At 39.6% G+C, this 15,051-nt stretch overlaps 1 protein-coding gene across 6 annotated transcripts in view; it reads left to right on the top strand.

Annotated features, from left to right (window-relative positions):
* The window catches only part of ZFPM2 (zinc finger protein, FOG family member 2), a 569,933-nt gene that overhangs the window by 349,435 nt on the left and 205,447 nt on the right, over positions 1–15,051 (top strand). The window contains exon 2 of one of the 6 annotated variants that reach the window (XM_075920232.1): positions 11,321–11,407. The exons of the other annotated variants lie outside the window; for them this stretch is intronic. The gene's annotated coding sequence lies outside the window, so the exon portion shown is untranslated. The remainder of the gene's footprint in view (positions 1–11,320; positions 11,408–15,051) is intronic. 6 annotated transcript variants of the gene reach the window in all.

Genomic DNA, 15,051 nt, shown 5'->3' with positions numbered 1-15,051 from the left:
GATACTCAGAACAAAAAAAGGGGGGGAGGTCAAGAGGATACTGTTTACACAGTAATTGACTTTCAGGATAATTTTATCCCCTGATGTATAGTTTACAGAGTTTTAGATAAGATGTGAAAATAGAAAATCAGTGGCACAATGAAGGGAAATTTCAAGCTGTGATGCATAAAGGAGGAGATCTTTGGATGTCATATTTGCTTATTGAAGATATTTGTTTACCTTGATTTTATTTGTTTGATTTTTGTCCAAGAAAGCATTAGGGAAGGAAAGACTGACTGACTATTCCTGAAACTGACAAGCCCTTGCTTAAATTCAACTCCTTTTGCAATTTTTCTATAATTTTATTTTTATCCCTAAATACATTTCCAAACTGTTAGGAAAAAGTTAACTATCTAGTATGTGCAGCAATTGAAATCCACACACTGAGTAAAGTAAGAAGAGAAAATTCTAAGGAGAAACATGTGAAGGCTACATGTCAGATGTTTCTCTCTGCTTTTCTCTCCCTCTCTCTTTTATGCACACAAACACCCATATGCAGACACACATATATTAATATATATAAAATATATGCAGATATTGATGGAATTCTATGAGTTGAAAGAGAAGGAAAGATGTCTTTAAGGATCCATATCTCTCAGAGCAGATATATGTTATTATCACTGAAATGTGGCCTTCAGTCTTGAAACAGTTAAAAGAGTTCTACGGCCACAAAAGAAGAGATTTCTTCAGAATTATCTCCCGCCTCACATTTGCTCTTAGGCAAGCAGTTTAAAAAAGCCCAGTGATTGAGCCAGTGATCCAATTTGAAATGCAGAAATGATTAGAGCTGCTTGCCTCATTTCATATCGAAATTCTCTGATTTATGACAGGGCTGCAGCCAAGATCTATCTCCAAAGGGAATTAGTGTGCAAGTTTGCATATTTTTGTTATTTAGGTTTCTCATAGCAGCTGCTAGCTAGAAATACTGTACTGAGAGGTGGTGATGCAGGATTTTTTAGCGACTTGAGCAAAGAAAGATAAGAGCCTTATGTTTAGGACATTTAGACCTCTTGACCATCTCACCATATGTAATTTTTAAACCTGGATAGCAGTCATACAAGAATCCAGTGGAATGGTTAATTATAGTTGTGGAAAAAGGAATTACCAAAATTCCGTCTCCATGTTTTAACTAGTGGAATTTTAATGAGGCATAAAACTTCAATCATGCAACTGACCTGTGGGGCAGAGTATAGAACATATAATGAAACAGAAATAGAATTCTGAAAAAAAATTATTACCTTATCTGGAATTTACATGAAGTGTTAACAGGAAATTATGCGGCAGTTATAAATGAAAAAATATGGGATTTAATGTACTTATTAATAAAGATTTGTTACATACATGATACCAGTATCCCAAATCTGCTGTCCGCAGCTGTCCCCAATTTCTTATGTCTTTCTCCTCAAATGCATTTAGTGTCTTCTTATTACTATGGAAACTAAGACCAATTTTCCTTTCATATTAGTTTCTAAGACAAATGGAAATATCTTTGTGTAGGGGTCGAGGACTGAATAATTTTCCCTTCCTGCAGTGTACACACCCTAGTAAACCTTAAGGAGTTTCTCATTCTGAGTTTGGTTGCCCTTTTGTTTGTATTTGTAAACCTGGGAAGAAGAAGAGAGAGAGAGAGAGAGAGAGACTGTAGTAGCACTTTAAAAACACAAACAAAACAAAAAAAAGTACTTAATTGAAGAAAAGATCAGTAACTGCCAGATTAAGCTTTGGTGCACTGAGCAAAGAAATCACACTGCTAAAGTTTATTACCTTAGCTACTATCCAGCTCCATATGGAGTCATTATGGCCTAGAATCTCAGTAATGCTCCTAAATTGACCTTACCATAATGCAGCTGTGCTTCCAGGTATTAAAATCTCTCTCCTATTTCACTGACTATTCTCCAGAGGTTCCAAGGTCATTGTAGTAAAAACTTTAAGATCTGATTGATATTCATATTCAGTAACAAGACTATGACAATCCACAAAAAGAAATGTGTAAATTATTCCTTTTTAAATAGCCCAGCTCATATACTGTATATTTTAGCTCCCATTCTTGTTATTTAATTTTAGTATAGTAACTCTCTGTTGATGGTTCATATCATGTTTGGGTATCTAACAAAATTACCTAATTGACCTGCTGAAAAAAGTCACTCTGAGTAAATTTCTGACCTTAAAATAATAATCTGATACTGCATTTAAAACATCTCTGACACTTTACCTGAACTCCGCTGACCTTTTTGGCATGGTACAAGGAACAGACATTTATTTTGCACATTAACATATTTCAAATGACAATTTAATCACTATGTATCCTGAAGTTACCAGTTATCAAACCAGGGATAGTATGTATTGTAATATAAATGAAGATGGTTTTCCTACAAATATCACTTATCTCCTGCATTCATTCAGGCAAAATTGCCACTGAGCTCAGCCTGAACAAAGAGTGCAGGATTTGACTCGTCATCCTGTATGAACGTATTTTTAAGAGAGAAGCTGAAGTTTTTTTCAGCAGAATTGTAAAAAGAATCAATCCCTTGACCCCAGCATCCTAGCAACCTTCTTTCTAATAAAATTGAGTAGGCTCTTTTTCCTACTACCTTTTTAGTGATTTGATTGCAGTGGATTATGTGCCTGCTGTACTATAGGTTTTATGGTGCAGTGAGAAAAGATTATCATAGCACTAAAAATATCTCTTCTGAATGCTATTTTAGAAAGATCTTTAAAGAAATTGTAATCTAATCCATCTGCTAACAAAGCAGAAAATGGAGTCCGTATGAGCAACAGTAAGTCAAATTTTCCGAGCATGGTTTCCATGTGTGGCACAGAGCTTTGTATGGGCAGTCCGTAGTCCATGCATATTGCTCAGTACTACTTGTGAATTCCCAAATACAGACCTTGATGTCACAATATTTGCTATTATGGCTCATATGAACTATCCTGCTTTGTGTTTTGATAGACCAACTATTGGTATTAAAACAGAGAGGACCACATTTATCGCTGGTATTGAATGTATCAGTTTACATCAGGGATTAATTTGGCCTTGGAAGTCTTGAGAGACCACCCTCAAAAAGATGGATCATTACTTAAATAAAAGTAATCTCCTATCAGTAAATCCCTTCAGATTATAAAACAAAGAAGAAGATAAGTTTCAGAGAATTTGGGGTCCAGTCTTAATAAATATGTTTAGTTTTTCTTTCCTTCCTTCCTTCCTTCCTTCCTTCCTTCCTTCCTTCCTTCCATTAGGAAGAGGAGGATGGTAGATTTAAATTGTAGATAATTACAGGAGTAATCCATTTTTACTTAATTCTCGATCAAAAGTCTAAATTATATATCTTAGTGTAAACTTTACTGTAGGCTGGGAAGTCTGGATGTCTGTATAATAATATTTTAAAGTGAATTATGTTAATAATTTACCATAAAGAATGATCTTATGTGTTGTTCTGATAGCTAGTAAAACTTAAATAGTAAGTTTGCAGTGTTGTTAACTTGGATAAGTGCAATATTAGAACAGATATATGTTAGCAGATATGAGACATCAGAAGTAAAATCAAAAGGATTACATTTGACAGAAGAGCCCCATTTAATTTCTTCCAACCCCTGTGGCTCTATTGAATAAAATCTTTAAGTACCTTTATGCACTGCTTTAACAGCTGCTGTACTTGGAAAACATAGTTTTTTGCTATGTTACTTAGAAATATTGTCCCATAATGCCTTGCAGAGAGTAAACTATGTTCTTATAGTGTTCTTACTAATTAATTCCTCTGAGACTTGCTCCTAAGCTGAGTAATTGTGAACCATGTAAACTAAAGGGAAAGGAATGGCAAGATTGGGTAAAAATTCAGTAAACCAAATAAATAAACAGACATACATTGTTTACTTCACTATTAACTATTGCTCTTATAACTGCATTCTGGCAGTCTAACTGAATAGTTTCCCAATGGGAATAATGTCCCGAAATGTACAAACATTACCAATTTACTTCAATATGTTTCAGATTTAGTGGGTAACTTAGAAAAAAATAATAAATTAATTCCTGGAAAGTTATTCAAGCCACTTACCTCCACTGATCCCCTCATCCCCAAATAATTCACTAATGAGCAGTTCCATTTTACTCACACAGGTATCCTTAACTTCAATTGCACTATTCCCATGATTAAAGTAAGCACAGGCCTAAGCAACTTTCCTGTGTCTATTTACATACTAGCTATATTTTCAAGTAACTTTTGATTTAAACTATTTCTGTAAAGAAAAGGAGGAAACAGTTTTAATTTCACAGAACTGACCGGGAGAGATAATGAAGTACTTTCAAAACTCTTTGTGTGTGGAAACCCTAGAGGCAAACCCCAGAGGTTTCTTACTTTTAGCAACCAATTACTGCACAAAAAAGAGTTTCCCCAATTATGAAGTACACTAATGCAGATTGCACAGACTCAATTTCACTAAATGTATTGGAAAGGCAGCATTCACATAATTAATGAGAAAACGCTGCATGTGTTCAGACCTTCTGTTAATTGATTAAATGAGTCTATGTCTAAATCTGATTATAATCACACTATGGCAGTACAATAGAGTGCATATGTGTGTGCAAGAGACTGAGCCTCATTCTCTCTTTACATACATATATTTTCTCCAAACTTTAAGAATATAATAAACTTTCTTTTCTATGTATAGGTTCTCACCTCCCCCAAGATAATGCTCTAGAGTTCAGTCACCGTTACCTGAATAATTAGCCTTTGTTTAATGTCTCAATTCTTCCCTAGCCCATCACCTACACTTGTAAAATACAAATTGTTTTTATATTCTAGCCCTAGTCTGGTGATCATTATGGTTAAAAAATGTTGATTAGTTTTCCCATCATTTCATAGTAAAACACAAAACCTGCCATGGTCTTGTCAGGCATTTTTTTTTCTTATAAAAGAGGCTACAGTGTTCCCTGGGGGTTGTGAAAGAAGTTCATCTCATTGAACTGGTCAGCAAGATATCATTAGCTTGTTGTGTACATGAAATCCAGGGGTTAGAGCACCAAGCGTCACAAGCCAGTTTCTTTACCTCCTTGAGCTGATCAGAGGATCAGAGTATCAAGGAAGGATTAGCACTGACTTGGGATTTGTGTGATTGGTTAATTTATTGCGGCGATGGCAGGCCTTTCATCTATGGCAACATTTAATCAGCACGGCCATGGAGGCTATTACGGGTTAGCTCTTTTCTCAAGTCAGCCAGGGCTGCACCATCAGCCCTATCACAATTCCCCTGAAATTTCCAAATTATCTGGAACAGGCTTTAGCCTCACAGTAATAAAAATTAGAAGAGATTCCTGATAGCACTGGTGGAAAAGGCTTTCACTTGCACAGGGCAAATTATAAATAGTATGAACGTGCACTTTAAAAAAAATTCTCCACCTCTTAAGAGATGTGCAGGACTTATCACCCCTGCTCTGATCCAAATCCTTGTGGTTGAAAATTTATATTAGATTTTATCAGAGAGGCCTAAGTCTAGAAAAATCAATGAAGGTTATCTTTTATGTTGCAGGAACTTGTGGAAATATTGATTTTCATTTTATAGTGAATTTGGAGCATGAGTTGGTAATCACTGTTGAGCTGACTACAATGTTTGCCTACTGTATCTTTTACTGAGTTTTGCTCAAGTATTTAAGATAGTATATTCCGGTTGATTTTTAGTATCTAGTTTGAAGGCAGATGCTTCCTAAATATAAATTTGTACTTTCATTATTATAAAATGTAAACTTTCAGCATAGCAATGATTAGCTAGTGTCTTGTGAATGATTTCTAAGTTTAATAGTGCTGTTCACAATGAGAGAGGTAATTCAGGATTTATTTTGAAATAGGAAAAATGAGAGAGAGATTTAACAGCAAAACTGAATGAAAAATTGAAGTATAACAGAAGAGAGGGCAGGGTTCTAGGTGTAACAGAAGATGAGACAGAAGAGAGAGAATTTATTAATAAATAATAGGGCTTAGGAATATGAAAAACTGTTAAAATAATTGTTAACTATTACGACCTCCTCAAATGAAGAACTACAGAAAAGTTCTTGTTAAAAGGTAGATTGGCTTCATTCTGATTTTATTAAATTTTCCCAAATCTTTGACCCTTTAAAAACTGATGGTTTTACTAAGTGAACCATTGATTCAAGGAGTATTTACAGATTTTGACTTCTATATAGACATTTTAATTGGAAATAGGAGATAGGGCTGTGGAGGTGGGGTGGGGGATCTAACTTATTCTTACTAGCATTACCTGTCCCGTTGTGACAGTAGACATACATGTAGCCTCCTCGCTCCCCACTGTTCCCAGGTGTGGGGAGGCTTGGATCAACTCGGGCCATACAGCCAACTCCCATCCTGCTGCTCTGGGAATGTTGGGGCACGTGTGCACACTTCTCCCCATGGTGAGGGGGCGCATGTGCTCAGCACACTGCTCCTCCTCCCTTCCCCATGGTGGGGATGGGGCCTCAGCAGAGAGGGCAGGGCTATAGGTGGGGCTGGTGGTCTGCCTCCCCCTAGAAACTTCTCAAGTCTTCTCAAATCTTCTCAAATGTTCTTTGTGACAGATGGTGTGACAGACACCTCTCTTTTATAATAGTATAGATTATATTTGTTTGTATTATGTAATATATACCATTCTGTATATATGCTTAGTTTAGTGCTGGATAAATTCTGCAAATTTTCAATTAGAGTTTTTAATGAATATACTCTAACAATATTTGTGCCCCTTCTGTTTTGTTTTCAGTAAGCATTTGTTTGATTGAGTTTTATTAGTAGAGATGTCTATGGAAAGTGAATTTTTAATTCTCTTGTACATGATCCAGTTATTAGGGAAGTGAAGTGAAACTGTGTGACTTTCATGTGACACGTTTGAAGTAATCATCATAGTCCAAATTGCAGATACTCCCAGCGAACAATTGACAACTGAGCCATATGGTTTAAAATAACCCAAAAAATCATAGCTATTTTTTAAAAATGGATGTGTTCTGGACTGTGGAGCTTTCCTTCTTTCTCCCGTGGGAGTGACGTGTACCTCTGTGGAGCAGGCTCCACTCTCCCCTGAGCACAGGGTATGCAATTGTGACTGGCCTTTGGTAAGGATGCACAAAGGCAGAGGATGCTCTTTTCAGCTTCTCCCACTAGCTAAGACCAATAAAAAGGGGATACATAGCTGATACAGTGCATAGGGATGTAGGATGCCCTTTTTATGGAAATACTGGTACAAGAAGATAAAGTACCAGTACAATAAAAATCTAAAGAAAAATAAAGCAAGTTTCAAAGCATCATGTCTTCAGATCCATCTAGAAAATACTTGATTGTACAGAGTAGTAGTTATGGCCTCTACAGTCATATGACTGTACCTAACTGTGGCAAATGCATAGGAAGTACAGTGCAGTGACTCATCTGCCACACCTCCCTGAAATATAGCAATCACTATCACACATCTAATATGCATTTAGACACCCATAGGCTGTGTCTACATTGGCATCCCTTTCCGGAAAAGGGATGCTAATGAGGCACTTCGGAATTGCAAATCCGCGGGGGATTTAAATATCCCCCGCGGCATTTGCATTTACATGGCTGCTGCTTTTTTCCGGCTCGGGGTTTTTGCCGGAGAAAAGCGCCAGTGTAGACGCGATTTTCCGGAAAATAAGCCCTTTTCCGGAAGATCCCTTATTCCTACTTTCAAGGGATCTTCCGGAAAAGAGCTTATTTTCCGGAAAATCGCATCTACACTGGCGCTTTTCTCCGGCAAAAACCCCGAGCCGGAAAAAAGCAGCAGCCATGTAAATGCAAATGCCACGGGGGATATTTAAATCCCCCGCAGATTTGCAATTCCGAAGTGTCTCCTTAGCATCCCTTTTCCGGAAAGGGATGCCAATGTAGCAAAGCCATATAGTATACTAACAGTGTATAGTTGAGGATATACATACATTTCTGTGACTGTAGAACGGGCTTCCAGGATTACCTGTTTGTTTCTGGTATTGGCGTTTTTTATACATTTTTAACACCTCATCTCAAGCTAGAGATCAGTGTCAAGATTATCTTGATTTTGTTGTACTCATTCCTACTGTTTCTCATGGGTTTCATAGGTTGATATTTATTTTCTCCTTCTCACCTTGCCACAACATTCTCACAACATTATTTCATTGTGCAGAAAAAATAGGGATTATAAATCTGAGCAGTAGCCAGCCTTTTCATGTCTTCAGTTGGAGTAGGGTTATGCCTATCATGTTTTTCTCCATTAAAGAGTTTGAAATAAGCTGCAATCATATTAGGTCAGGATCTTTTTTTTTCCACCAGAGAGTATTGTATTGAATTTTGTTTCCTAAGTTACTGTATCATTACTTCATATGTATAAACAATGGCTTCTTCTCCAAATACAGATATGTATTTCACCCAGTTATGCATGTGCTTTGTGGCCCTTAGTCCTTACCCTTACTATTTAAGGCCATTGCTGCCCCAACCACCCCTCAGTACAATGGCTAGAGTTGGAACTTTCTGTGCAGCATTTACATCACACATTTTTATCTCAGTCTTCTGGGATTTTGTTGAAAATAGTTAATTTAGTTGTACCTTCGTTTAGCAGTACCTTTGGTTTCTAATACTTAGTTGGGGATAGTTGTCATGATGGGAAGCCTTCTCCAGACTTAAAACTTCTCTGTCATGTTGGGGACTGTTCCCAGTAGTGATCTCCACAAGTGATGCTTGTTGTGTTTGGGAGAAAGGCACATTAAAGAAAGTTCTCTATCTTCAAACCATTTAAGAGAATGCAGGTGATGAAATACTTGTGCCTCAGTCAGACACTTATGGAGCAGGCTATGAGATCTGCTACAACACTGGCAACCGCTAATTTTTCAGCCCTTCAGACAGCTTCAGAACCAGCTTCAGAACCTTGGCTAGACTTTGATGCCTTCCCCAGGAAAAAGAGAGATCATTCTCCTTTCTTGGGCTCTTTGAGGAGAAAGTCTCACAAAACTAACTGCAGCCACTAAAGAGATCAGGGAGATTCTTCTTTTCTGCTGGGAGGAATGCAGACCAGCACTATGATTTTCTCGGGACACAGGATGAAGCTACCTGCTCTCCAGTTGCAAGACAGCATACTTTGGACATTGTACCCATTTTGCCCATCAGCATGGACTCTTAATGCCATTGGTTTACCACATGCTATCAGACTTCTTCAGGACCATTCTACTGCCAGGCTTCTTCTGTATAGTCCTCAGGATGGAATGCTTGGATTGATTGCCTACATGTCTCATTTATTGACATAATCTTCAGCACCACGCAGAGTGCACAGTCAAGGATGACCTCCTTTTCAGTACCCAGAGGGCTGACAGCACAGTTATAATCTTCACTACAAAAAATGACTGCAGTGCAGACCACATCTATGGAATCAGTACCAATTCTGACTTTGGTTCTATCTTCTGTTTTGGTACCAAGTGCTCCAGCCATTCCTCCAGATGTTGACTTCTCTATCTGTTTTAGTACAGATGCAACTGTCATATTGGGCTTCAGCTGTGACTAGATCTTCGCTCAGTCCATGAGAGGTGGTTCCTTTGTCTTCAATTGATTTGTGGAATTTGTCAAGGTCCAGGTCAGAGACGTGGGAAACCACTCACTCATCTTCAAAAAAACATTCTCAAAGATTTTCAGGATCTCCTATGGATCACAAATGGTACTGATATTGGCACTGTTCCCACAGTAGGAACAGAAGCTCTTGCCCTAAGCTTACTGGCCACTAATCCCATATCCTATCCTCAGTGGACTTTTTGGAATCTGTAAGATGTTCCTTGGTCTGAAAAAGTCGCAATCTTCAGCCCACTCCTGAAAAAATATTAAATCAGCCCACTCCAGGGCAAGATTTCCCAGCCAACTTATGCAGAGGAAGCCAAGCTGCTGCAGGAGATCCAATGGCTCCACTTCCCTCATCTCCTCCATCACCAGATGACACTGTAATAGCAAATTCTTCATCTCTAGTGAACAAGGATTTTAAATCACATCAGGAACTCCAGAGATAAATGGAAAATAAACATGTGTTGGTGGACATTCTTCAGTCTTTACCCCCTCTCCCTCTCCCAGGGAGAGTACCTCTCCTTTTAACTGCAGCATTGTTAGAACTAGCAAAGATTTTGTGGCATACCATGCTTCCTTGTTTTCTACAGCAAAGTATACTGACAAGCATTATTACATACCTCAAGTAACCTGGACTGAGCCTTCATAGGAACAAAACTGATGGTACTTTTTTGTTGTTATAAACTGGATGGTAGTCAAGATGCCCCATTCTCTGAAGATGTATCTGAACAAAGTCCTTCTGTGATCATTCGTGTTTCTTAGGGAACAAAACCCTGCTGAGTGATCAGCTAAGCAATTCCTCATCCTTGAAAGAGGTGCAACTGGGGGAATGATATTGCCCCAATGTAAAATTACCAAAACTTTATTGTTTCTTGACAAAGCTGGTTGAGGTGGACTTCTTCCTGTGTGTTTACATAATACACTGTGCTACTGGGGTCAGTAAGTATGAAAATTGCTATGTCTCTGATATGTGACCAAAAGATCCAGCACACATTTCTTAATACTCTAGAAGTTGATGTGAAAAGAAGCTTTCAGATCTGTCCAGTCCCTGAACTTTCAAACTCACGAAGTACCTTCCCCAACCTCATATGGAGGCACCAGTCACTCTTTTTATAATTAGTGGAAAAGGTGTGAAGGGAACACTGCTGTAGACATTGATTCAATCCGTCTACCAATCCAGGTACTGAGGCTGGGCAAGTTTACCCACAATAGGTTATCTAGCAACTGGCAATTTGATCAATATATCAACAGGACCCAGGCCTGAAGAAGATGAAAAAACATTGCATGCCAGACTACATAAGTATATGTGAAAATCAGTGTTCTCACTAATTTTTTCCATCCATGTGTGGACTTTTTCCATCTATGTGCAGAGTACATTTTAGGTGCACTGAGGCATGTTTCAATGTGCACTTCCAGTAGAAATAGAACCTTAGCTGTTGATGCTTTGCTAATAAGTTGGGCAGCATTTGAATCTCTTGTGAGTGGCCACACAATCACACAGCTTACAGGGAATATTGATGACAATATGACCTGGAATCTTCAGGCATATACATGTTTAATAGACAGGTGAGACTGGAAGAACCGACAAATGAAAAATTGTCTGAAATCACTTATTAGCAGAAATGCTCTTGAACTCTTAGAATCTAGTAGGACCCTAATAAACTTGATTTTTTTATTGGTATTAAAGTTGGTTTTTCTTTGTTTATGATCAGACCAAGATGATTGAAGAGATACAGTGTGAACCAGAAATGGTTGAGGAGTGGATCTCTGGACTTTCCCCTTACTAATCAATCTTCCAGGTAGGGAAAGGCCCACATTACTCTCTTCCTGAGATGTGCAACTACTTCATGTATTTGGTAAAATCCTGAACGCTTGAGGAGATGCCAAAGGAATGCTGTATCAATAATACTGCCCTGCAACTAAAAGTCTAAGGAGCTTCCTGTGGCTCAGGAAAACTGCCACAGGCAAATAGATATCTTGATGATTAAGGTCATCAAACGAGTCATTATGATTCAAAGCAGTGAGGAGAGTAGCTAGGATAACCATGTTGTATTTCTTGTACTTGCTGTGCCTGTTGAGCCTTTGGAGATTGAGAAGAGTTTTCATTCCTCCCTTGGAATTGGGAATCAGTAAGAATTGTAAGTACAATCCTTCTCCTTGGGGTGCTTCCTCCATACCTCCAAAGCTGCAGATTTGGTATCTTCTGTAAGACCAGTATCTCATGAGAAGGGTCTCTGAAATGGATGCTGTGTGGAAAAAAGATAGAACATGGATTGCATAACAATGATGAGGGCCCTTTTGTCTGATGTTATAGCATCTTAAGCACTGTGGAATTGAGAAAGCTTGCATGTGAACAGTGGGAACTTTATAGCTGAAATGCTGTTCTTGATTTGACTGTCAAAATGGCTGTTTGCCTGAAGATGGGCAAGGATTGTCTAGCAAGATAAAGATGGACTCTAAAGGCCTGCTAAGATATGATTTATGCCCCTTCTCAGGGTATTCCTGCTGCCTTGATCGCTATGATGTCTGCAAGAAACATCTCTCAGGATGTACTGTTTCTACTGTGGCCGACTTACAAAATGATACCTTTTTGTGGCTAGGATACAAATCCCTAACAAACACAGAGTTATCTATTTTGTCAGAGAACAAATATCAACCATCAAAAAGTAGTTTTCTGTGCTCTGCTGAACCACCAGAGCTATGTCAGAGTTCTGCAATCATGAGGACCTTCTTATTGTGACCACTAAAGCCATAACTCTGGAAAATGCATCTGCTATTTCCAGTGCTGATTGAAAAGGCATCTTGGCTTGCAGGTGACCTTCTGCAGTAGGTGCCAAAAATGCTTCCTTGGATGATTCAGATAAATTGTCTGAATTTGACTTATAGACTTCCAATTCACAAAATTATATTTCCGTAACAGTGCCTGTTGATTTGCAGTGCACATTTGCAAGGACAAGGTTGAATACATTTTCATCTTCATGAGATCCAGGGTCTTGGACAGTTTGTCCTTCAGTGTGGATTGACATCTTGCTTGCCATGCTCTCTCATTAGTGACTATTACAATGAGAGAGTTAGGGAGAGGAGAACAGAAGCATCTGATTTTATTGATAGGAACAGGATAACAGTTGTTTTACTATGGCTTTAAGAGAATAAATATAGTCTTCGGGGTGTTAGAGCTGACAGTAGGATAAGACAGCTGCTTTTAAGTTAAACTGACAGATTGACCTGACTTAAGATGTTCTGAATTTATATTAACTATGTATCTAATAAAAAGTGTTGTTAAATTATTAGTAATGAATTATTATTAAGATTAGTAGATTTTATTGAATATAAAACCACAGATAGTATGAGGAGTGAAGAAAAGGATAAAAAGAACTAAAAGATGTTAATAAAACAGTACAAAAAACCTTGAGGTAAAAAGCTCCTCTGAATTGAAAAACAAGTTTGAATGAAATCAGATGTCTCAATTAAGAGTTCTCACATTTCTGAAAATATTGAGAAATACTGCAGAAAAGCATTTGATTTATTTTGTGAGGGAATCAGGAACTATTCATAAGGAAAATGAACAAAAGTACTTTGAATGCTTGCTCGTGCCCGTTCAATATAGGTATGTGTGCTCGCCACATGCACTGGTACCAGAAGATTTTTCCCTCAGCAGTACACATAGGGATTGGTGTACACATGCTGTACTATATAGAGCCCCCCCTCCCAAGACCTCTCTCTTCTCAGTTCTTTCTTGCCATCAGTGACCGTGCTTGGAACAGTGTGCTCCAGCTTAGCTGTAGTGTTAGTTAATCTCTTCATTCAGTTGTAAATAGTTTTCCTCCAGATGACTGTAAATTGTTAAACAAGCAATTTGTTAGTCTCCTGTGGGGACTTAGCTTGGGGATGGGTCATGCTTTAAAGCCTGTGCTATGTGCCTCAGGCCTATGCCAGTCAGTGACCCGCATGCTGGCTGCCTCTGTTGTCTGGGAGAAACCCATATCTCAGGTAAGTGTCACATTTGTAAGTCTTTTCACCCCAGGACAATAAAGGATGGGGTATATGCTTAAAAGCTCTGCTCATGGAGTCAGCCCTCACTTCCCAGGACCAGCACTTGGACTCGGGACCGAGCACCAGTGCTTCAGTGTAGTGCGCTTTCCTGTCACCATCAGTGTGGCACCAGTTATCGTCCATGGCTCTGCTTAAGAGGATGAAGAAGTCAGGCCAGGGTGATTCCCTGCTCCTTGCAAGAACAAGGCCAAGAAAGGGGATCATGTGGGAGACCGTCCACAGGAGAAGACTCTGGTGCAGGCTGACAGGAGCAGCCCTGCCCAATCCCCACTACCTGTTCCAGCGTTCAAGTCCCTTTCATGATGGCGGTCTTTCAGGCACCATAGGACATCTTGACCATACCAGTTCCATCTCCTCCAGCATCAGTTGAGCTCTGGCATAGAGAAAAGCCACCATTTTGCCCCCCAGTCGCTGAGCGCTTGACGTTCCTGCTCTCCACCTTAGATAATCAGAGAATTCGTTGTAGCCCCAGTCGATCAGTGAGAGATAGACTGGGCCTAGATGCTAGGCCTCAAGCATCACTGTAGTCAGAGTGCAATGGAGGCACGTGCCCCTGGCAACAATGGCACCGTAGGGAAAGTTGCTCCTCATACAAGTCTCGCTATTCCAGGGATAATTCCACAGCACAGCTCTCCTCACTGCTCATACTTATTGTCACCAAGCGATTCTAGGCATTGTGGCACAACTTACAGATCCTGCTTGACATCCTGGCACCTGTGATCATCCTCTCAGCACTGGTCACTGCAGGCCATGAGCCGGTCCAAGGGATCACCATAGCTCCATGTGCTACCAGTCCGGGCCCTTCACTTGGTCACCAAGGTCACTATCATTACTAGGTTCTTGGTACCAGAGAGAGCACAACATATGCTCCCATTTGTGGGCTTCAACCAACATCCACTCATCAGGTGCCACATCAGACTCTGCCTCCTGGCCTCCAGCATAGACTTTGGTATTGCACCTGGGACCCTTCCAACCAGTGCCGCAGATGAATTCCCAGGGCATCCCATAGCCTCAGGCACATTGGTCAGTACAGTGGTGTCCATGGACCCCCCCTGGAATTTCCAGGTTCAGCCACAGGTGACCAACGGATCAGTAGCCAGAGCATTGGAGACCTTTTTGACATCCCCTGCTGGCCGTATATAGGCACCAGAGGTGTCTAGGACAGTTACTCAGCACTTAGAGAGATCAGCAGCTTAATTGGAAGAGGACCAGCTGGGCCAGGCCTCATCTTCCTTGTCACCCGATGACGATATAGTGGCTCCATTTCCCGTGGTCCCTCTTGATGTCCTAAAGGCCCATCAGGACCGTCTGAAGAGGGTGGCAACCAATCTGGATTTCCAGGTTGAGGAAGTCCAGGAGACCTCACACTGCCTCTGGGTATGTCTACACT

Source organism: Pelodiscus sinensis, chromosome 2 (genome assembly GCF_049634645.1).
Source record: "Pelodiscus sinensis isolate JC-2024 chromosome 2, ASM4963464v1, whole genome shotgun sequence".
NCBI classification, from domain to species: Eukaryota; Metazoa; Chordata; order Testudines; family Trionychidae; genus Pelodiscus; species Pelodiscus sinensis.
Note: the sequence above shows the minus strand (reverse complement) of the source record. Positions and strands in the feature narration are given on the sequence as shown.